This window comes from Leopardus geoffroyi, chromosome A2 (genome assembly GCF_018350155.1).
Source record: "Leopardus geoffroyi isolate Oge1 chromosome A2, O.geoffroyi_Oge1_pat1.0, whole genome shotgun sequence".
In the NCBI taxonomy this organism is placed as follows: Eukaryota; Metazoa; Chordata; class Mammalia; order Carnivora; family Felidae; genus Leopardus; species Leopardus geoffroyi.
Window position 1 is genome coordinate 128,056,933 of NC_059331.1, and position 20,343 is coordinate 128,077,275.

General features: G+C 37.1%; 1 protein-coding gene across 5 annotated transcripts in view; it reads right to left on the reverse strand.

The window, feature by feature from the left end:
* The window catches only part of ELMO1 (engulfment and cell motility 1), a 734,972-nt gene that overhangs the window by 616,221 nt on the left and 98,408 nt on the right, over positions 1-20,343 (reverse strand). For 3 of the 5 annotated variants that reach the window (XR_006716458.1, XM_045495324.1, XM_045495323.1), the window contains exons 3-4: positions 6,043-6,248; positions 5,092-5,303 (exon numbers count right to left, since the gene is read on the reverse strand). The exons of the other annotated variants lie outside the window; for them this stretch is intronic. The gene's annotated coding sequence lies outside the window, so the exon portion shown is untranslated. The remainder of the gene's footprint in view (positions 1-5,091; positions 5,304-6,042; positions 6,249-20,343) is intronic. 5 annotated transcript variants of the gene reach the window in all.

Consider the following 20,343-nt stretch of genomic DNA (forward strand, 5'->3'; position numbering starts at 1 on the left):
AGCACTTTTTCTCCCCAGCATCATTTCATCCTCTTAATTGTCTCTAATGTAAACATATAATCATTTAGCCAGGCCACTTTTAAGTCAAGCACCAGGAGTAACAGGCACCAATTGCAAGACGGCTACGCTGGGTTTGCTGCATTTGAATTCTGCATTAGACCGCCAAAATCTGATTTTCCTATTATTTAGAAGAAACCTCTAGGGGTTATTAAAGTTAGCTGCAAATAACGTTACAGACCCATCATCTTTACGTTCAATGCAAACATTATTGGGAACCCATTATAGTTCTGCACCATGCTGGTCTGTGGTGGGGAGGATGTACAGATGGCTAAAGTTGACCCCAGACATGAGACAGGGGACAGAATTATGGAAAACTGAGCAGAATCGGGAAGGGAATTGGGAAGCCCTCTTGAAGGGGGTAGGATGATGTGAGCAGGGATGTGAAGAGCACAAAGGACTTGCGTGGGTGGAAAAGGGGAGCAAAAGGGAAGCCCAGAGGGAGACCGCTGACAGCCTGAACTGCTGCAGACTACAGCTGTTCCTGGAAGGGGAAAGTAAGAGCAGACAATAGTCTGGAGCTGTTTGGTGGGAGGCTGTGAAAGCCTTTCTGGCAGTTTCTGGGTGTTTTCACTGTGTCATGGGAACCATTAAAATGTCCTCTGCTTCTTGCAAACCAGCAGGGACTGAGTTTATGTGGTGGGCTGACTTTTAGAAATAGGGATTCGGTTGTATGCTTATATTTGAGTAGACCATGCAGGGCTTGGAGGTCAGGGAGACTTTGGTTCCAATCCCAAACTCTGCACATTCAAAGAGAAATTAAACAAGTCTGAGGACTGGGCTGCCCCCTCCGCCACACATTTTCTTTCCTTCTATCTTTTCTCTGTTTTTCTGCTACTTCTTGCCCCTCTTCCTCCTACGGAACATCAGCATCTCAGCTCCGCTCAGATGCCCAGCACTTGGCTGATTCTCTGCTAAGAATCCACTGCTGGAAAAGCATTGGGGAACGATGCAGAAGACGGGAGAGTCCTTAGGGGGCAGAGGAGGGTGTTCACGTCAGATGTTCCGCCGAAAATAACTTTAAAACCTCCTGTTAGACATTCCTGTTCTTTAAAATTACCTCCTGGCAAAATAGTCCCTGGACACCAGCCTCTCTTCTCCCTTCTCCCTTCATCCACTGCCTCTCTTCTTCCCTCCTCTTCTCTTTCCATTACAATAACTTCCTACTTATTAGGCAGAGCAATTCAACCTTGCCCCAATTCTTTTTTTTTCTTATTTTTTTTTTAAGTTTATTCATTACTGAGAGACAGAGGGAGACAGAGCATGAGCAAGGGAGAGGCAGAGAGAGAGGGAGACACAGAATCCGAAGCAGGCTCCAGGCTCCGAGCTGTCAGCACAGAGCCCGACACAGGGCTCGAACCCACGAGCTGTGAGATCATGACCTGAGCCAAACCCGGACGCTCAACTGACTGAGCCACCCAGGCGCCCCAACCTTGCCCCAATTCTTAACTGCCATTTGTACCCAATCATCATGGTGAACGAATCAAGGATCTGTTCTCAGTGGCCATCTAGTGGCATCTTTTGCTATTTGAGCACCCTTGAGAGGTAAAACAAAACAAAACAAAAACAAACAACAAACAAGCAAAACACCTGCATGGGATGCTTTAATTTAGACCCTTATGAAGATGATACTCAAATCTGAAGATAGAGTTAGCCCCTGTTCTGCGATGAGAACCCTGTACAAGTTGATGTAATAACTATGGTTATATTTGATTAGTTCTAAAGGATATGCAAGAGGTTTTGATATGAATATCCAGACCTCACTTACTGTGTAACTAGTAATAATTCTTAACCAACAAGCCTAATGGCCTCGTTCTGGGGGAATCAGATCCATTTCTTTCTGTACCTCATCATGGAGGAATATCCCCTACTTGCCTTTCCATAGGCCTTAGCTATTGCGTAATGCTGCTGCCCCTTGCCCCTGCTTCTGCTGCGTGTGGTGGCACTGCCAGCTGTGTCCTCTTGCAGGATTAGTGTTCCACATACTCTGGTAACAAGAGCGGGAAGATTAACTTCCAACCCCAAACTGAGACCCTCATTGTGTTATTTCACGGCACTGCTAACATCATTATATACCACCCTCTCCTTACTGTTGCAGATTTCGATGTTACAGTGCAATTACTGCATGCCAAATAGTATGTGGGTACGTGAGCTATAGGAACTTGATTTTGAGTCTTTGTTTATCCATTTGTAAAATGGTCATAATAACATTGACTTATGGTGCTGTAGTAATGATTAAATGCTCTCTATACTATGTAAATTGCTTAGAAACCAGTAAGTATTTACATATTTCTTTCCTACAAGTTCCTGCAAGTTTCCCGTTTCCACAAATGCTAAGTCATACTATCGATCACAATATGCATTTAGCAACAGAAGAATCAAGATAATAAACTAATGTTTGTCAAACATGTAACTCACATTATTATCGAAATCAGGATAAAAACTAGAAAAGAAGTGGGAGAACAAAGGAGCAGACCATTAAGGATATCTTTGAGAAAAAACAATGAAATCATCACTCATCCAACTGGATTCTAGATCAGAGATTATCAACTGGAAAACTGGATAAAGTGAAATATAATACAGGCCTGGTTTTTTATTTTATTTTTAAAAGACTTTATTGTTTTTTTCTGAGCAGTTTTAGGTTCACAGAAGAATTTAGAAGGCACAGATATCTCACCCACACACATACACAGCTTCCCTTACCATCAACATCTTCCACCAGAGTGGCACATTTGTTACAATTAATGAACCTACAGTGATACATCATAATCACCCAAAATCCATAGATTATATTAGGGTTCCTACTTGGTGTATATTCTGTGTGTTTAGATGAATGCGTAACGACATATACCCATCATTATAGTATCATTCAGATATGGCCTCTGTGCCCAACCTAGTCATTTCCCCCTCCCCCAACCCCTAGCAAACACTGATATTTTTACTATCTCCATAGTTTTGCCTTTTCCAGAATGTCATAGTTGGAGTCATACAGCATATAGTCTTCAGATTGGCTTCTTTCACTTAGTAATATGCATTAAATTTCCTCCATGTCTTCTCATAGCTTGATAGCTCCTTTTTAGCACTGAATAATATTCCATTGTCTGGATGTACCAGTTTTTTTTTTTATTTATTCACCTAGCAAAGTAAATCTTGGTTGCTTCCAAGTTTTGGCAATTATCAATAAAGCTTCTATGAACATCTGTGTGCAGATTTTTGTACAGACCTAACTTTTCAGCTCCTTTGGGTAAATACCAAGGAGTGCCATTGCTGGTATTTTATGGTAGGAGTGTACGGAGTTTTGTAAGTTACCACCTAACTGTCTTCTAATGCGGCCCCACCATTTTGCATTCCCACCAGCAATGGATGAGAGTCCCTGTTTTGCTGCACATCCTCACTAGCTTTTGATCTGGGCTGTGTTCTGGATTTTGGCCATTCTAATTGGTATATAATAAGTGTCTCATTGTTGTTTTAGTTTACATTTCCTCGATGATACGTGATGTAGAACTTCTTTCCATATACTTATTTTCCCATATGTGTAGCTTCTTCGGTGAGATGTCTGTTAAAGTATTTGACCCATTTTTTTAACTGAGTTGTTTGTTTCTTTTTTTAATCTTTTAAATTTTTTTTATTAAAAAAATTTTTTTTAACGTTTATTTATTTTTGAGACAGAGAGAGACAGAGCATGAACAGGGGAGGGGCAGAGAGACAGGGAGACACAGAATCTGACACAGGCTCCAGGCTCTGAGCTGTCAGCACAGAGCCTAACGCGGGGCTCGAGCTCACGGACCACGAGATCATGACCTGAGCCGAGGTCGGACGCTTAACCGACCGACCCACCCAGGTGTCCCTGTTTCCTTATTATTGAGTTAAGAATTGTGTGTATACTTAGGATAGCAGTCCTTTAACAGATGAGTCTTTTGAAAATATTTTTTCCCAGCCTGTAGCTTGTTCTCTCATTTTCTTGACAGTGTCTTTCACTGAGCATAGTTAATTTTAATGAAGTCCACCTTATCAATTATTTCTTTCATGGATCATGACTTTGGTTTTGTAAAGGCCTTGTGTTTTCCCCTAGAAATTACTGGTTCTCTCTGAAGAAGGATGGCTTTCCTGGCTCCTGTTATGCTGGTGACCAGGACATAGGATCTTTCTTGTTCCTCACCCAGGATCCCTTCTATGAGCCTTTCCAGAGATTGCTGGATGAACTCTGCATTTTTCATCATGTTTTCAATTTCAACATCTTTTTCCTAAAATGATGGTGGAAAGAGAACTCTGAACAAGCGAGTTTAAATTTAATCTGCCAGTTAGAAGTGAAGTGACCTTGGACAAGTGCCTGAATTTTCCAAGTCTCATTTTTCTGCAGTTTGGTAAGATGATACTTGTCCGATGTGAAGTCAGCGAGTACCTGATGTGAACTCACTAAACCTTAAACCCAATCAATAATTCCCAAGAACAACATCTACCTTGACCACACATATTTGCCAAAAGGCCAATTTCTCATTTTATTCATTCAGTTCCTTCCCTGGTGCTCCTGTAACAATCTTGCATGCATGTGGGATTTGTGTCTTAAGTGTATGCATTTGATGTGAAGGTGTGTGTGTGTGTGTGTGTGTGTGTGTGTGTGTGTGTGTGTATAAGGGGGAGTTTATTTGTGAGCAATGGTGAAACAGGACAGAGTTGTCCAGGGAACATTGTGTGTTGTTGCTGAAGTCCCTGTACGCTGCCACATTGTCACACACCCGATGTTTTTTCTCTGGAGCTTGTCCCATGCCCTCCTTTGCTGTGGATACTCAAACACTTTGAACCACACATTCTAAATGGAGCCTTGGCAAGTGGGCAGCCACCTCCAAGATGAAACTTCTCATTTCAAACCCGAAAATATAATGTGTTGCAGTGTTAACAGTAGAAGCAAGAGACTTTCTAACTGAATTTTAAAATTCAGGCCAGGTCAGGTCTAGCAAGGTTTTCATCTCAAGTCTTTAGCAGGGAAAATGTTTCGGTGTAATCACAGGCAGCCCAGGAGTGCCGCAGACTTACCAGAGACCACAGTTTAAAGGTCTGGCGGGTGTGCCACTTGACTGACGTACCACAGAGGAGTTCCTGTGACCACACTTTTTTTCTTTAGGGCACTCGTCTTGATTTGTACTTATACATTCATTAGTGTGACTTCATCTATCTTCCTTCTACACTACAAGCTCCGAGAGAATGGAGACTGTGCCTAGCACAATGCCTGGCACACAAGAGACGTTCTGTTGCAGAAAGGAAGAAAATGGACATTTGCTCACTATGCATTTAAAGTTAGAACCAACTGAATGTTAAATAGACAAGAAATAAATCATTATTGGATGATAGTGAGAAGACTCAAATGGAAAGAACATTAATATTTGCATAATTTAAATTTGCAAATTTCATACCAAGTCCTAGTTAACCATTCTCCCTTTATTTAGATTTTGAGTTTGTTTGGTGCTCCTGTAACAATCTTGCATGCATGTGGGATTTGTATATAAAATAAGAGAACAGGGCTGTGGATTTCAATATTTTTCAAGACACTAAGTAGAAGCTGCCCTTTTAAAATCAAAATATTTAATTATTTTGAAATATCTATTTTCTCAACTATAGCACAATTAAAGAGTGTTATTTTTATGTAGAAGGAAATGAAAATAAATGAAATATGGGCGTAAGCATGAACTGACCAGGAACCACCCAAAAATCAGAAAACTCGATGTAGGGAACAAAGGGTATGATTTGGGAAAGAAAAATCTCTTGAATTCATTGAATCCATGCTGAACTAGAAATCGAATAATGACATGAATAAAACCTCATTCACAAAACATAAGAGCTATTAAGATAGATGGAAAAGGCAGGGTATAAAATCAGATACAATTCACGTGTGCCGAAAACAACCTTTAGTGGCAATGTTTCATACCGTGGTTAATATAAAATAAGACATTATTTGAAACGAAAAAAGAAAAAAAAAAGAAAGCTCACCTTATTACATCACATCAATAATGCATTTTCTAGAAACTCATCATGGTTCTTTCTATAAAGGCCAAATAATTCAGAGAAATCATCTTTCATGTCTGCTTCTGCATTCCTGCCTAGGAGGGTTCATTTCATTATTCTGTTTTGGTTCAACCTATAAAAATTCTCAAGGGGTTTCAATGCAGATGAATCCAGCCGCTCTATGTAGCCACCTAAAATAATTCAGGACCAAAAGAAAAAGTAAAATAAACAACCTATTCCCATTTCTGCTCTCAATCTCATCCTCATAACAAAGCACTTGTTGTTTTAGTTATCCAGATAATAAGCTCAATTCTTCCTTGAGTTTTGCCTTTAGAGAAATTACCATAGACTATGCGTGTTCTTTTATTCTGTAATTATTAGCATTTACTATGTGCTGGGGGCTGCTGAGGGCGATCCAATAAATCCTTTGGACTTTGGTCTCTTTAACTGGAAAAGGAACATGATAATACCTACCTCATGAAATCTTGGTTAGTATTCAATGAGAGAAAATAAATGAGATGCCCATGGCAGCATCTGCTACATGGAGCCTGGTTCATTCATTCTCTTATTTCATTACCTCTTTTGACAACAATAATTGATCACTCATTAAGGCTTTCCTCATAGGAACTTAGAAAACCTAGTGAGTGGGGAAAGACAAGAAAACAGAAAGTGATATGGAAATCATGAAATGATGTAGTTGTGCACGAGGCACCTGACCCACCAGGCAGCATGTGATGGGTGAGGGAGGTTTTCCAGTAAAGGGGTTGTTGAGAAGTTGCCAGAAGGGGTGTGTGGGCAGGAGCAAATGCCCAGAGGAAAGAATGAGCTTTGCTGTTTGTAGGGAACTGAAAGTCGTTCTGTCCAGCCTTAGACTGCAGTAAAGGATATAGTAAGAGAGCTGACCTGTGGTAAGCAAGGGCCAAATCATGAAGAAAATTATACACCTTCGAATGTACTTTGGATTTGTATTATGAGGGCAACAGAGAGCATCTGTCCGTGTTGCTTTTTTAAAAAAAATAACATTGTTTTTTTTTTCCCAAGATTGCATAAGTTATACCTGTCCATTAAAGGAAAATACAGAAAGGCTTATAAGTGCAAATATAAGTGAATGGCCCCCCACAGTCCTCTCGTTGTATCTATTGTTAATATTTTGGTGTAATATTATTCACAATTGAGATAGTACATTTTATTTCTTTTTGTTGTTAGAAACATTGCGTATTATTGTAAAAAATTTTTTCAGATAATTAAAAACACAAATAAAACACACCCCAAATCCCTTCACATAACTATACTTTGCAGCTTAGTGTGTATTCATCTGAGTCGTCCCTGTGAGTCTCTCCATCTTGTTCTTGGTCTCTGTTTGTCAATCTCTGTTTAATGTATCTTAATCTGTATGTTCCTTTTAATACACCAGGAGAGTATTTCCATACCAAAAAATTTCATGCATAGCATAATTAATAATAATGGAAGAAATTAATTTTGTACAATTTATTTATTTAAGTAAGTTCCTATTGTGAACATTTATGCTTGTCCAAATTTCACTCAAATGACAGTACCATGACAAAATTTTCATAGCTAAACTTTTCACTAAAAGCTTTAGATTTTATTTAAAAACAGTTTTTTAAACATTTATTTATTTTTGAGAGACAGATAGAGAGACAAAGCACAAGCATGGAGCGGTAGAGAGAGAGGGAGATAAAGAATCTGAAGCAGGCTCCAAGCTCTGAGCTATCAGCACAGAGCCCGACACGGGCCTCAAACCCACAAAACTGTGAAATCATGACCTGAGTCAAAGTCAAACGCTTAACTGACTAAGCCACCCAGGCACCCCCAAAACTTTAGATTTTAGATCTCTAAAAATTCCCATGGAATAAAACATTCCCAGAGGCATTTAAGGTATTTAAAGATGTTGGTATATATGTTGCTAAACTTTCCACTTTAGAACAGTTCCAGTCTTTCTCCTAGTGGGTGTAATGTGTCAGTGCCCTACATCACCTCAACCACTGAGGATCATTCAGATTTTTAAACAATTGACAGTTTTATAGGTAAAGCAGGGTAATTCACTGCCAATTTGTATTCCTTTGCTTAATAACGAAGTTAAGCAATTTTCATGTATCAATTGATTAATTTTTTCTTTTCTTCCAAATTGTACGTTAAAAACCCTTTGGCATTTATTGTATTAATTCTTTCCTTATCTGATCCCATATCAAACATAGTTACCCTTTGTAGTTTATATTGAAAATACTTTTTGGTTGTTGGTAAATTATGTTCATGGATATTTCATTGCATAGAAGCTATAGCAAAAATTTTTCCAACATTTTGATAACAGAATCTATCAATCTTTCCCTTGATGGGTTCTGCTTCTGGCATTAGGCTTAGAAAGGCATCCCCCACTGCATGATTATATGAATATTACATGATTTATGCTGGAAATCAGATTTTTTATCCACATGGAATTTATATATATGTAATATATGAAGTGGAGCTCTAACTGTTTCCTTTCTCCCCAAACACTTAGCCAAATGTCTCAACTCTACTCGCTTTTCTTGTATTGCATTTCTTTAGATAACTTGATTTTCTTTTTGTCAGATTCATGTTGCCTCTCTAGCTATCCAAGTCTTCATTTAGGTCCTTCATCAGAGTTGAATCACTTGTTCAAATAAGTCCATCATAATTTTACTCTTTCCCTATTTAATTCCTATATTTTGTGGTCATTGAATATGGGATATTTTTCCATCTATTTCCTAATAGTTTATTTTTTGTTAATATACTTTTTATTCTTTGCTGAGTACCTTATTGAACATTTTCATGATTTTATAACATTTATTGGTTGACTTTTTTGAGTTATTTTCCTGATAACCAGTCATTATAAACTAATACTATATATTCTTTTCCTTTTTGTATTTGCTTCTGTTACTTCTTTTTTTGCACCAGTACTCCTGTTAGAATTTCCAAGCGTTCTTAAATATGTAAATGTGCTTATTTCCCTTTTTTTGTCATTTGCTGTTTTAACATCTATCAAAATGATCACCTGGCTTTCCCCCTTTCATCTACTGACATTGTTCAACATCTCTCAAACTGAGTTGTAAAGCACATTATTTCTAGTATTAAAAAAGGTTTTATGGGGGTGGCTGGCTGGCTCATTCAGTGGAGCATGCGATTCTCACTCGGGGTTGTGAGTTCAAGCCCCCATTGGGTGTAAAGATTACTTAACAAAATAAAAATCTAAAAGAAAGAAAGAAAGAAAAAAGGTTTTATGTTCAACCAAGTTTGGAAAGAGTGAAAACAATTTCTCCTTGTATATGAACAAATTAAGGCTGTGAGGATACTTGTGGGCTGGAAATTTCTTTGACTTTGTTTAATGCAGCTATACCCCTTTTTCTTATTCCATCAGACATTTGAGATATGTTCAACTAATTGAGGATATTACTAGAAATTCCAATATTAATCATTGAATTTCTGAAATTTATAGTGCTGAACTAAATTTTCTATTTTATTTAGGATTTGTGAATTAACATTTACAAATGAGCATGCAATGGGTTTTGTGTTTTCCCTTTGTGTTATTTCTATTAGAGTTAGGTATCAGGATTATTCTAGCTTTCTAATATTAATAAGGAAGCTTTATGTCTGTTTATAAGATCAAAAGGGGTTTAAATAGCCAAGAAATAATCTTTTCGTTAAGATCTGAACAAACATGACTGAGAAGTAGCTCCCTTGGGGCCAGCAGCTTTTATGTTATGACAGCTTCATCTTTTTCTTCCATTATTATTGTTTAGTTCAGAATTTTTTCCCCATCTTGCTTTAATTTGGTTTCTTATTTTTCCTAAAAGGTCATCAATAGTCATGAAAATTTCAGTTTCTCTGCAAAATATTTCTTGAATTCAGAGATATGATCAATTACAAGTATCACCAGCTTTATATCAGCTTCTCAGGGAAAAAAATCTTATTAAATTAGATAAAAAACTAATTTACTAATTAACAATGGCTTACATTTAAATATACAATTGCAAAGTACTTTCTTTAGTGTCTCAAAGTTTAGTATGTGATTCTTTTTTCTCATTAACAGTCAAAAGGTTCTAATGAAAAATTTTTGCCTATGAGCAACTGATTGTGTAATATACCATGAAGATACTGTGTTGTTTTTTTTTGTTTTTGTTGTTTTTTTTTTTTTTTTACAATCCAAGTGCTTGAATTTGAATAATGTATCACATTTAGGTTTAACAGTAAAATTTAAGTAATATCAAATAATGTTAAAGTTTCTATCTCTACTTCTTGTTTGATAAACGATTTGTTTTGTTTCTTTCCTTTAATTGAATAATGTCTAGTAGTTAGTTAAATAGTTTCTACTGAAAGTCAGTCAGTGACTTTTGACAAATATAATTCATTTCCTAAGTGATTAGCTTCTGCATGAACAGGTCATTCTAACACATTTGAGTATTGAAATGTGGCTGATATATTTGGAGATACCCAATGACCAAAACAAAGATAAAAGCATACATTAATAAATAATATCATAAACTCAAAACTTAGGTTTTAAAAGACTACCAGTATTGACAAACCTTTGTCAAGGGTAATAAAGGCAAGAAAGAAAGAAGGCGTACATTCCTACCATTGAGAAGGACAAAAGAACATCAATACAAGACCTAAAGTTACTGACAAGGTGATGATACAAAATAATGAAGAACTTTACACTAATAAATTTGATCACTCAGATGAAATGGAAAAGCTCCTTGAAAAATAAACCCAAAAGATTTATCTAAAATAGCATAACATTAAGTAGAAAAGGTGAATAGTTCCATCTCTCACACAGAAATTGAATCTATAATTAAAAGCTTTTTTTCAGAGAAATCTCCAGGCCCTAATGGCTTCAGTGATAAACATTTTAAAAAGAAATAAAACTAATATTACCTAAGTGCTTTCAGAAAACGTAGGATGAAGGAACATATCAAAACCTGTTTTATGAGGTCAAATCCTGATAATAAAACAGGAGGCATTAAAAGAAAGGAAAACAGTAAAGAAAAACTGGGAAAATGGCAAAAAAAAAAAAAAAAAAAAGGAAAGGAAAATGATAGACCAATATCTATTATGCACACAGATGGAAAAATTCTTAACAAAATATTAGGAAATTAAATCAAGAAATGTATAAAAAGAATAACACATTATGACCAATGGGCTTTATCCCAAGAATGCAAAGTTTGTTTAACATTTGAAAATCAATCAATGTAATTCATCATCTTAATAAAGAAGAAAAACCATCCGATCATCTCAGTACATACAGAAAAAGCATTAAACATCCATTTATGACAATACCTCTCAGCAAATTAGAAATAGAAGAATATCTGATCAAGAATATCTACAAAAAAATTGACACCTAACATACTTAGTGGTAAGAGACTGAATACCTTCTCCCTAAGTTTAGAAATAAGGCAAAGTTGCCCACTCTCACTCCTCCTATTTAATATTGTACTGGGAGTCCAAGCTAGTGCAATAAGGCATAAAGATGAAACAAAAGGCATACAGAGAAAAGGAATAATTAAAATAATTTTTATTCATAGATGATATGGTTATATATGTAGGAAACTCTAAATGAATCTGTAATAACAGCTGGAACAAATAAGGGAATATAGCAAGCACAGGATACAAGTCAATATACAAAATTAATTGTATTTCTATGTATTAGCAACAAGCACCTGAAAAACCAAATTTAAAAACCAATACCATTGGGGTGCCTGGGTGGCTCAGTCAGTGAAGTGTCTGACTTCAGCTCAGGTCATGATCTCATGGTTCATGGGTTTGAGCCCCATGTAGGGCTCTGTGCTGACAGCTTGGAGCCTGGAATCTGTCTCACATTCTGGGTCTCCCTCTTACTCTCTGATTCTCCCCTGCTCATGCTCTGTCTGTCTCTCTCTCTCTCTTAAAAATAAATAAACATTAAAAAAAAGTACCATTTGCAATAGAATAAAAAAATGAATATACTTACAAACATGTGAGACCTCTATACTAAAAACAGCAAACTACTGCAAAGAAAAATTCAAGGTGACTTGTACCCTGGACATATTTCTATTCCTATGTCAATAGCATGCTTTATTAATTATTACCATTTTACAATAAGATTTAATATCATATAATTAAAGATTTCTAACTTTTTTTCTTCAATTGTCTTCTTTTTCAAGATTGTTTTGACTATTCTAGGTCCTTTATATTTTCTTATAAATATTAAAAATCAATTTGTTAATTCTTACCAAAATGCCAGAATTTCGCATGGGATGGTATTGAATCTACTAGTCACTTTGGGAAAGATTCACGATTAAACAATAATGAATTCTGCAATACATTAATGTTGTATATTTTTGCAATTGTTGAGGTATTCTTCAGTTTCTCTCTGCATTGTTCTGTAGGTTTCAGTGAAGGGCGTCCATTTTAGCTTTCTTTCATTCTCTCTTAATAACTCCTTTCTCCAACAATGAGATAATAAGCTCTCAAAATCCATTACATATTTTACCTGCTTGATCAATTCCTCTGGATATAATCAATCCCCCATCACCGCTACCACACTCCTCCCCTACAGAGATGCCTTCGTCATGCTACTTGGGTGCTGACAATTGATGCTGGGTTTCTCTCTGTGGAAAGATCCTCTGTTCCCTGCTTGGGCTTTGACACCTCATGCCTGGCCAGCCTCATATATACGTGCCTTCCTCACTCTGCTTGGGCCCTGACATTTCATACCTTGATTCCCACACATGAAAATGTCTACCTCTCATTGTTGGGTTCTGATACTTAACATAGGGTCATCATCACCTAAAACACACACACACACACACACACACACACACACACACACACACAGACGCCCTCCAGACCCTACCTGGACTCTGATAACCTGTGGAGCTCCTTTCCCCTTTAAGCCTTCTCACCCTACTCAGCCTCAGTCCCTGCCACACTGTTCTCACATGGGGACACTCCACTAAATGGCTTTAATAGCTAATTGTTCTGGAAATGGAGAAAAAGGAAGAGAAAAGAACAAGATGTACTTTTTAATAAATTTATCTATGGGGGTAATTAGACATCCATTTAGAAAAGGACAACATTGATGTATCCTTCAACTATGTACTAGCATAGACTCTAAATTAATTAGAAATTTAAATTTGAAAAGTGAAATTACATATACACTAGGAGAAAACATGAACAAACTCCTCTATATACTAGGAGTGTGGAATACATTCCTATTTGTGACTCAAATCCAGAAGCAACTTTCACATATGTAAAGTAAAAAAGACAAAAGGTCAACTGGGAAAAAAAAATACCACTGCTTATATCACTTCATGTATAAAAAGCTTCTAGAAATAGAGAAGAAAACTACCAATAAAACTTCGCAGAAATGGCTGATTCCAGGTCTGTGGCAGCAAACGTACAACATAAACCCTGACATCTAAGTCTTGAAAGTCAGGAAGTTACTGAAAATCACTGGGGTCATATCAGAAGGACTCTAGAGCTGACTTTAATTGGCTTCCACTGGTCTCAAAAATGGGAAAACTGAACCATTGATAAGGATAATAATGCAATGAGTTGAATCCTTTCAAACATGCTTAAATCCATGAGTTTATAGTGATATTTTGAAAAGAAAAACAAACTTATGATCACCATTAGAAGATGCAGTTGAACCCCTTCAATCTGAAAACTGGTAAACAAGGAAAAAGAATTTATCCTGCACTTGCATACAAACTGTTAAGAATATAAATGTATACATACATTCCATTAATGTATACATACATATTCCATTAATGAGAGAATGTTCTTTATATGAGAATTCTAGCTGACAAATGCAGAAAGAATGATAGAATTAGGAGTATCAACATTTCAGAACCCCTAATGAAAACTAGATCCAGGTAAAGAGTATCAAAAACTATGAAAATCATTTGGTGAAAAGCTAACAAAAAACTTCATAATGGACAGCTCAAGTTGACCACACTTGAATCTACTGATAAATTTTAACATAACACAAAAGAGAGACAATAATACTATGTGCCTCGTGATGTGATGTGAAAGGAAATACAAAATGCCAGCTATGAGATATTCTTGCCCAACATTGAACCTGAACGTATCAAGCCTCTAAGTACAACTGTACAGGAAACACAAGGGACAGAAAAGCATGTTAAACAATACCCTATTGACCTATCAGTGAGATCCAGTGAGTGGAAGACTACAGAAAAAATGACCCACTTTCTTCAAAAGATAAATTGCAAATAGAAATACAAAGGAGGAGGCAACTATTGATCAAGAGAGATACCAGGGATATGTCAACCAATACACAATGGGGACCCTGTTTGGATTTTGATCCCAAATAGCCAACTGTGAGAATAAAAAAAACACAAAACAACCAACCAACAAACAATAAAAGCATTTATATGACATATTGGGAGATCTGAGCACTGATTAAGTAAGTTACTAAAGTAAGATACTAAGGAATTATTCATCCTTTTTTTCTAGGTATAACAATGGTATTATGGTTATATTAAAAGGAAGAGTTCTTATCTTTTAGGATTAACACATTCATGGATGAAATGTTATAATACCAGTGATTTGTTTCAAAGTACTCTAGTATTTGGGGGAGAAATGGTAGAGGTACAGATGAGAAAAGATTTTCCAGGTGAATGATTTTCAGTCATTCAAAATGATTGACGTTTGAGCCAAAAACATCTTGAGGGCTTGCTTATGTTGAGGCCAAACAGATACCTTAGGGGATATTTTTGGAGGTAGGTGCTACATTACCAGAACCCCTTATTCATAGCTATTAAAGTTTGTCTATCTTAGCTTTTCAGTTACCCAAGAATTTATCTCACACTCTTAAAAAAAAAAAGTTTATTTATTTTGAGAGAGAGGGAGGGAGAGTGCATGTGCGAGTGGGGGAGAGGTGGGGGAGAGACAGAGGGAGGGAGAGAGGGAGAGAGAGAATCCCAAACAGGCTCTGCACTGTCAGCACAGAGCCCAATTCGGTGCTCAATCCCATGAACCATGAGATCACGACCTGAGCCAAAACCAAGAGTCAGACACTCAACCAGCTGAGTCACCCAGGTGCCTCTAACGCACACTCTTAATTGCCTTTTACGTCAACACTTTCTCCTATAGCACTAAGCAAACACTTGTTTTTTTAATTTTCAGAATTTTATCCCAGCTACAGTTCTCTTTTCTAAATCACAGAAGTGAAAAACACATCCTCGTGAGTCACTATTGTTTTAGTTTGTCTACTATTGCCTACGTATCATAGGGCCCCTCTTTTCATCAATGCAATTTCTTTGATGAGCATTACTAAATGTTTAATACAATGCCTGCTACATGTCCAAGACTCAGAGGTGCCTTAGGGAATGTGGAATAAGCATAATTACAGTCCTTCCCTTCAATGAAATGGTGTAGGCAAAGTGCTTGGCACATCATAGGAGAGCGACAGAGGTTGATACCCTTCCCTTTCTGTGTGCCTGTTGTTCAGAAGGGCAGGGTACACAGTCATGGGACAGAGAGCGCAGCTCATATTCTCCTAGGTGTTGTATACATGCTGCCACCAAACATAGTATGCGAAATAAGGATCGACCATGACGTACCTGAAAAGCATCCTTGATTTTTCCCAAGACTCTGGCTGTTCTACTCAGTGTTCCAGTGAATATCCCTTCTAAGGGGACATTTCGGCATCATCGTAGGTGGGGCTGAGGCTTTGGAGTATTCATGGGAATGATTCTTTCTAAGGGGTCATTACCAACACTGTATTCATTCAACAAACACATGTGTGCCTACCACGTGCCCAGCACTGTACTCGGTACAGCAATATAACGGAAAAAAACAGACACAATCTTCACTGTTCTATAGCTTGTGGTGCTGTGGTGAAGACAGATGTTTGTCAGATAGCCACATACACACATGTGTATGATCACAACCTGTGACAACTGCTTTGAAATGTAGGTTTGGTTTTGCTTTGTTTTTAAAATGTATAACAAAAGACTCCAATTTTCCTAAGCAGCTGGCTGGGAATCTGAACGCTTCACAAGATTTAACTAAGAGGTGGGATTGTACGGGGGCTGAGGGGTCCCTGGGGGTTGCTGGTGGTGTTGCAGGACTGGGATTGAAGAGCTTGAGACAGAAAGGACAGTCTGTGTGAAGACACTGAGGCAGAGAACAAGGAGGAGATGGCCTGGAGATCCTATTTCAGGCTAATAGGGAATAGGCTAACAGACTAACAGGGAAATATACTCTGCCCCTAACACAAAGAATAACCAACTCAGCTCAGCTATTAAATATCCACGGGGATGAGGAAATGCTGTGGGCTGATGAGCAGAGAAGGTTGCCACAGAACAAGAGTTTTAAGAGACCAGCACATATTCAAGGAAACGCTTTTCACTCCTTTTTTTTCCCTTTTGTGTCTGTGACTCAAAAGGCAAGATACTCAACCTCTGAAACCCTCCAATTTCAGATGTTTACTGTCTTGAGGAGAAGCCAGTTGCTGAGAGCTGACAGAAACATCTAAGTCATAATTCTTATAGGAGAAGGGAGGAGATGATGCTTTCTTTAAACCACCAAAACAAATTTTAAATTCAAATCAAAATAGAAAAAGGGATTTCAGAGCTATCCCAAGCATTTGGACAAAAATCAGACTGAGGTAGGGAAAGGGAGCAGAACAAAAAGAATCTAGGAAACCAGCACTTATTGTGTGTTTGAATGGATGAATGAATCAATGCATGAATACTGTGCTGAGTATGTTTTATGTATATAGTATATAATATATATTTCTATGTATATTACTTTATATACACATACACCACACGCACACACATATGCACACACACACAGACACACACACACACACAGTTTCTTTAGAATTTTTTTAGAAGAACCTTTCCTGTAAGGTGGTCATTGTAGTTGTTATTATTTTTATGATCATTTTACTGACCATGAAAGGTAGCTGTTCAGGTTATCTGATAGACTATGTGCTATTTTCACTAAACCTCATAGGAACAAAGACAGTGTGAGCTTCCTCAGCTATTTCATCTTTGTCAGTACTGGCCATTTGGCTCAGTATAAGGGGCTGGCCCCGCTTTGCCCCTGTAACAGCTAACACCACACGGTACCCAGTGTCATGGTAATAAGAAGTGTTCTTCTCTGCCAAGGCCACTTGGGAAGCAGGTCTTTGCGTTCTCACAGTAGATACACTTCTCCAGTGTGCAGAAGAGACTGCATTTTCTGTAGATCCTGCCTTGCAAAGCATTTCGGTTCTCCTCTTGGGAAATGTATTTGCAGGCCAGGCTCTGTTTATGAGTCCTTTAATATCTTTGGAGAGTGTTTAGATTACAAGTTGAAAAACCGATTTTTTAAGCTGAAGTTAAGCCAGAATATTATCCCCTCAAGAGTGTCTTTTGTTAGAAACAAAACAACACACACACACACACACACACACACACACACACACACACTATACACAGAGAAAAAAGCCCACGCCACTAAGACCCATCATGGTCTTGCTGTATATTAGAAGACAGGCACTATTTCTAACAGGCAGTAGCCTCCTGGTCTCCTTGGAGACCACCAAGAGGAGCCGAGCAATGTGAAAGTCAGGAAGCTTGATGGGCAGTGGAATAACAAAGGCTGAGTATAGGCTCTTCAGGTGCAGAGCATTCCAGAGAAACAGCATGATTCAGATCCAGGAGCTATAATTTTGACTTTACCACTGACTGGCTAAGGAAAACTTGCAAGTCACTAAATCCTTTGTGGTTCAGCTGCCTCATCTAAAAGTTGAGGGGGGAAAAGATATTGCTCCTTGCTTCCTATGCATTTAATATTAAAATTCTTAGGAGTAAAGATGTCCTATTTTCAAAGTGATTCAATTTGGAAAGTCAGCAAAGGAGCCCAAGGATTTGGTGGTCATAAAACTATTTAGTATTTGGCCTTTCTGAGCCTCATATGTAAAATAATACCTAACTCAGAAGAGATCATGGATTTGAAACACAACATATCATCAAAGAGTAAACACACTGGCACCCAGTAAACATCTCCTATATAGCTGTTAATATAATAAGACAGAGCACAATGTAATGATTTTTAAAAGGCACATGACTGAGAAACAGACAAGCTTGGGTTAGATTCCTACTCTGCCTCCATTTGACATTGATACAATAATAAACCTTGTTGCTTGCACACCTTTACATGGGGAAAATAGTTCTATTGTGAGGATTAATTATGCAAACCATTTGGTAACATGTCTGATGCATGGGAAGAACTCAAGGAGGAGAGGTTCTGTCTAGACATCCATGCACTCACCCATCATGTGTCTGTATCTTACAGTGTAGCTTATCATATTCTGAAACACCTGTTTCTCTGAGACCAAAACATATTAGAAATATTGACCCAATGAATTCATGGGGCTGCATCCAAAGCTTAACCCTTTTCCAGAGAATAGTAAGATGAGAACATGCAACAAAATACCTCCTCTCCTCCTTGAAATACTACCAGATTGTTAAAGTAAGTGCTCTGTGCATACACTGTGCTATGGAGTGCACAAAGAGAAACATTTGTGATATTTGTAATTATTAACACTTATCATAACTGCTACTTGACATTACTATCTCAGGTTTTTGCTATAATTCTGGATGCATTATTTTTTTTTATTTGTGAGAATTTGGCCTGTTATCTTTGGAGTTAATTGTGATGCTATTATTAATTACAGGCAGTATCACTGAGAGAAAACATGTTGGAGTTTTTCGTGTCCTAAATGTCTGAAATCAATTTATGAAGCCGGGACCAAGCCCCATGATCAGCACATAGTAACTGCTAATGTTCTCTTTCCCCTCTAACTTAATTTGGTTGTCAAGGAAAGATATGTTCCATGATTTAAGCCAAAGGATGGTTATCCAAACAGGTGGAGTCTCATCGCAGCCAGTATAATGGTCTGTCACACTTGCTTGGTTATATCTGGAGTCTGCGTAAATGGATATATAGTGCTATATATAAAATGTACTTGACTTAAAAACATTTCCACAGAGGGTTTCCTGTAAGGACTTACTCCCTGCTTTCCTTAGCTTTATTAATCAAACCTTTTCCTGATTTTTACTTACTGAGAATTAAATGAAATTAAATTAACTCTTGGAACAAAAATGTTATCTGTTGCAAAAGATGACTCATTTTCAGATCCTGAAATTTCTATAACCATGTCACATGGTTTTACATTTAATACTGTTACAGCAGAAAGATTAATTATAAAGATACATTAGTTTTGATATCAGTATTGAATTCAGCACCTATTTGGCAGAACTATGCATACAAGACAAAATGATGCAGTTCCTTCTAATAACAAAATGAAAACATGAGCTTTGATCTCAGAATATAAAATCCTAGAATAAACATACTCAGCTAATAATTCTAATAATCCATATCAACTGTATCTGGTGGTATAGAATTATTTTTACTAATATTTTTATTACTGCCTCAGCAAAGCATTTTCCCTCTAGACTATGTAATTTTGAAAGCACACACAAAGTCAGGTGTTAAAATGGTATTTGATAAAATGAGCTTCAAATGAGATCATCGCAAGTACAGAAATGGGGCTAAATAAATTGTATAAAGAATCAATAGTTAGAATGAAAGCCATAAATTAAAAGGATGGATTTTGCTGTTGGCACTAAAGTTTAAACCTGATGTATAGAATCTGAAACTAAAAGCAAAACATACCATTACTTAGTTCAGTGATTAAATAGGCAGCAGTAGGTTTAATCCCTTTGATTTAGCAACCTGAGAATGAACTCATGTTTACAAGGAAACCACTACTTAACCTATTTGTCTTGCTTGCTATCTGTGGTAGTATCTTAAAGATAGGGGGCAGAAAAAAATTGCTTAAAAGTTCAGAAGATAGTTGATATCACTGTATTGTATAATTGAAATTTGCTAAGAGAGTAGAAGTCCAATGTTCTTAGGCCCACCCCAAAAAGATAAATATGTGAGATGATGGATGTGTTAATTAACTAGGGGAGAATCCTTTCACAATGTAAACCTATATCAAATCACCATGATGCACACTTTAAATGGTTTACAATTTTATATGTCAATTATACCTCAATAAAACTGAAATCAGAAACTGAGCTGAGACCCCCATTTACTGAATCCTTAAGTAAATAATGTAATAGCTTTAAATACCTATTCTGAATAAATGACTTTCTACTTTTTTTTTTTAGGAATTCTGAGTACCTGTGCTGTTTTAGCCCCCCATTCTCTGCTAAAGACTTTACTTTGGGAAGGAGGTTTTAGAATATA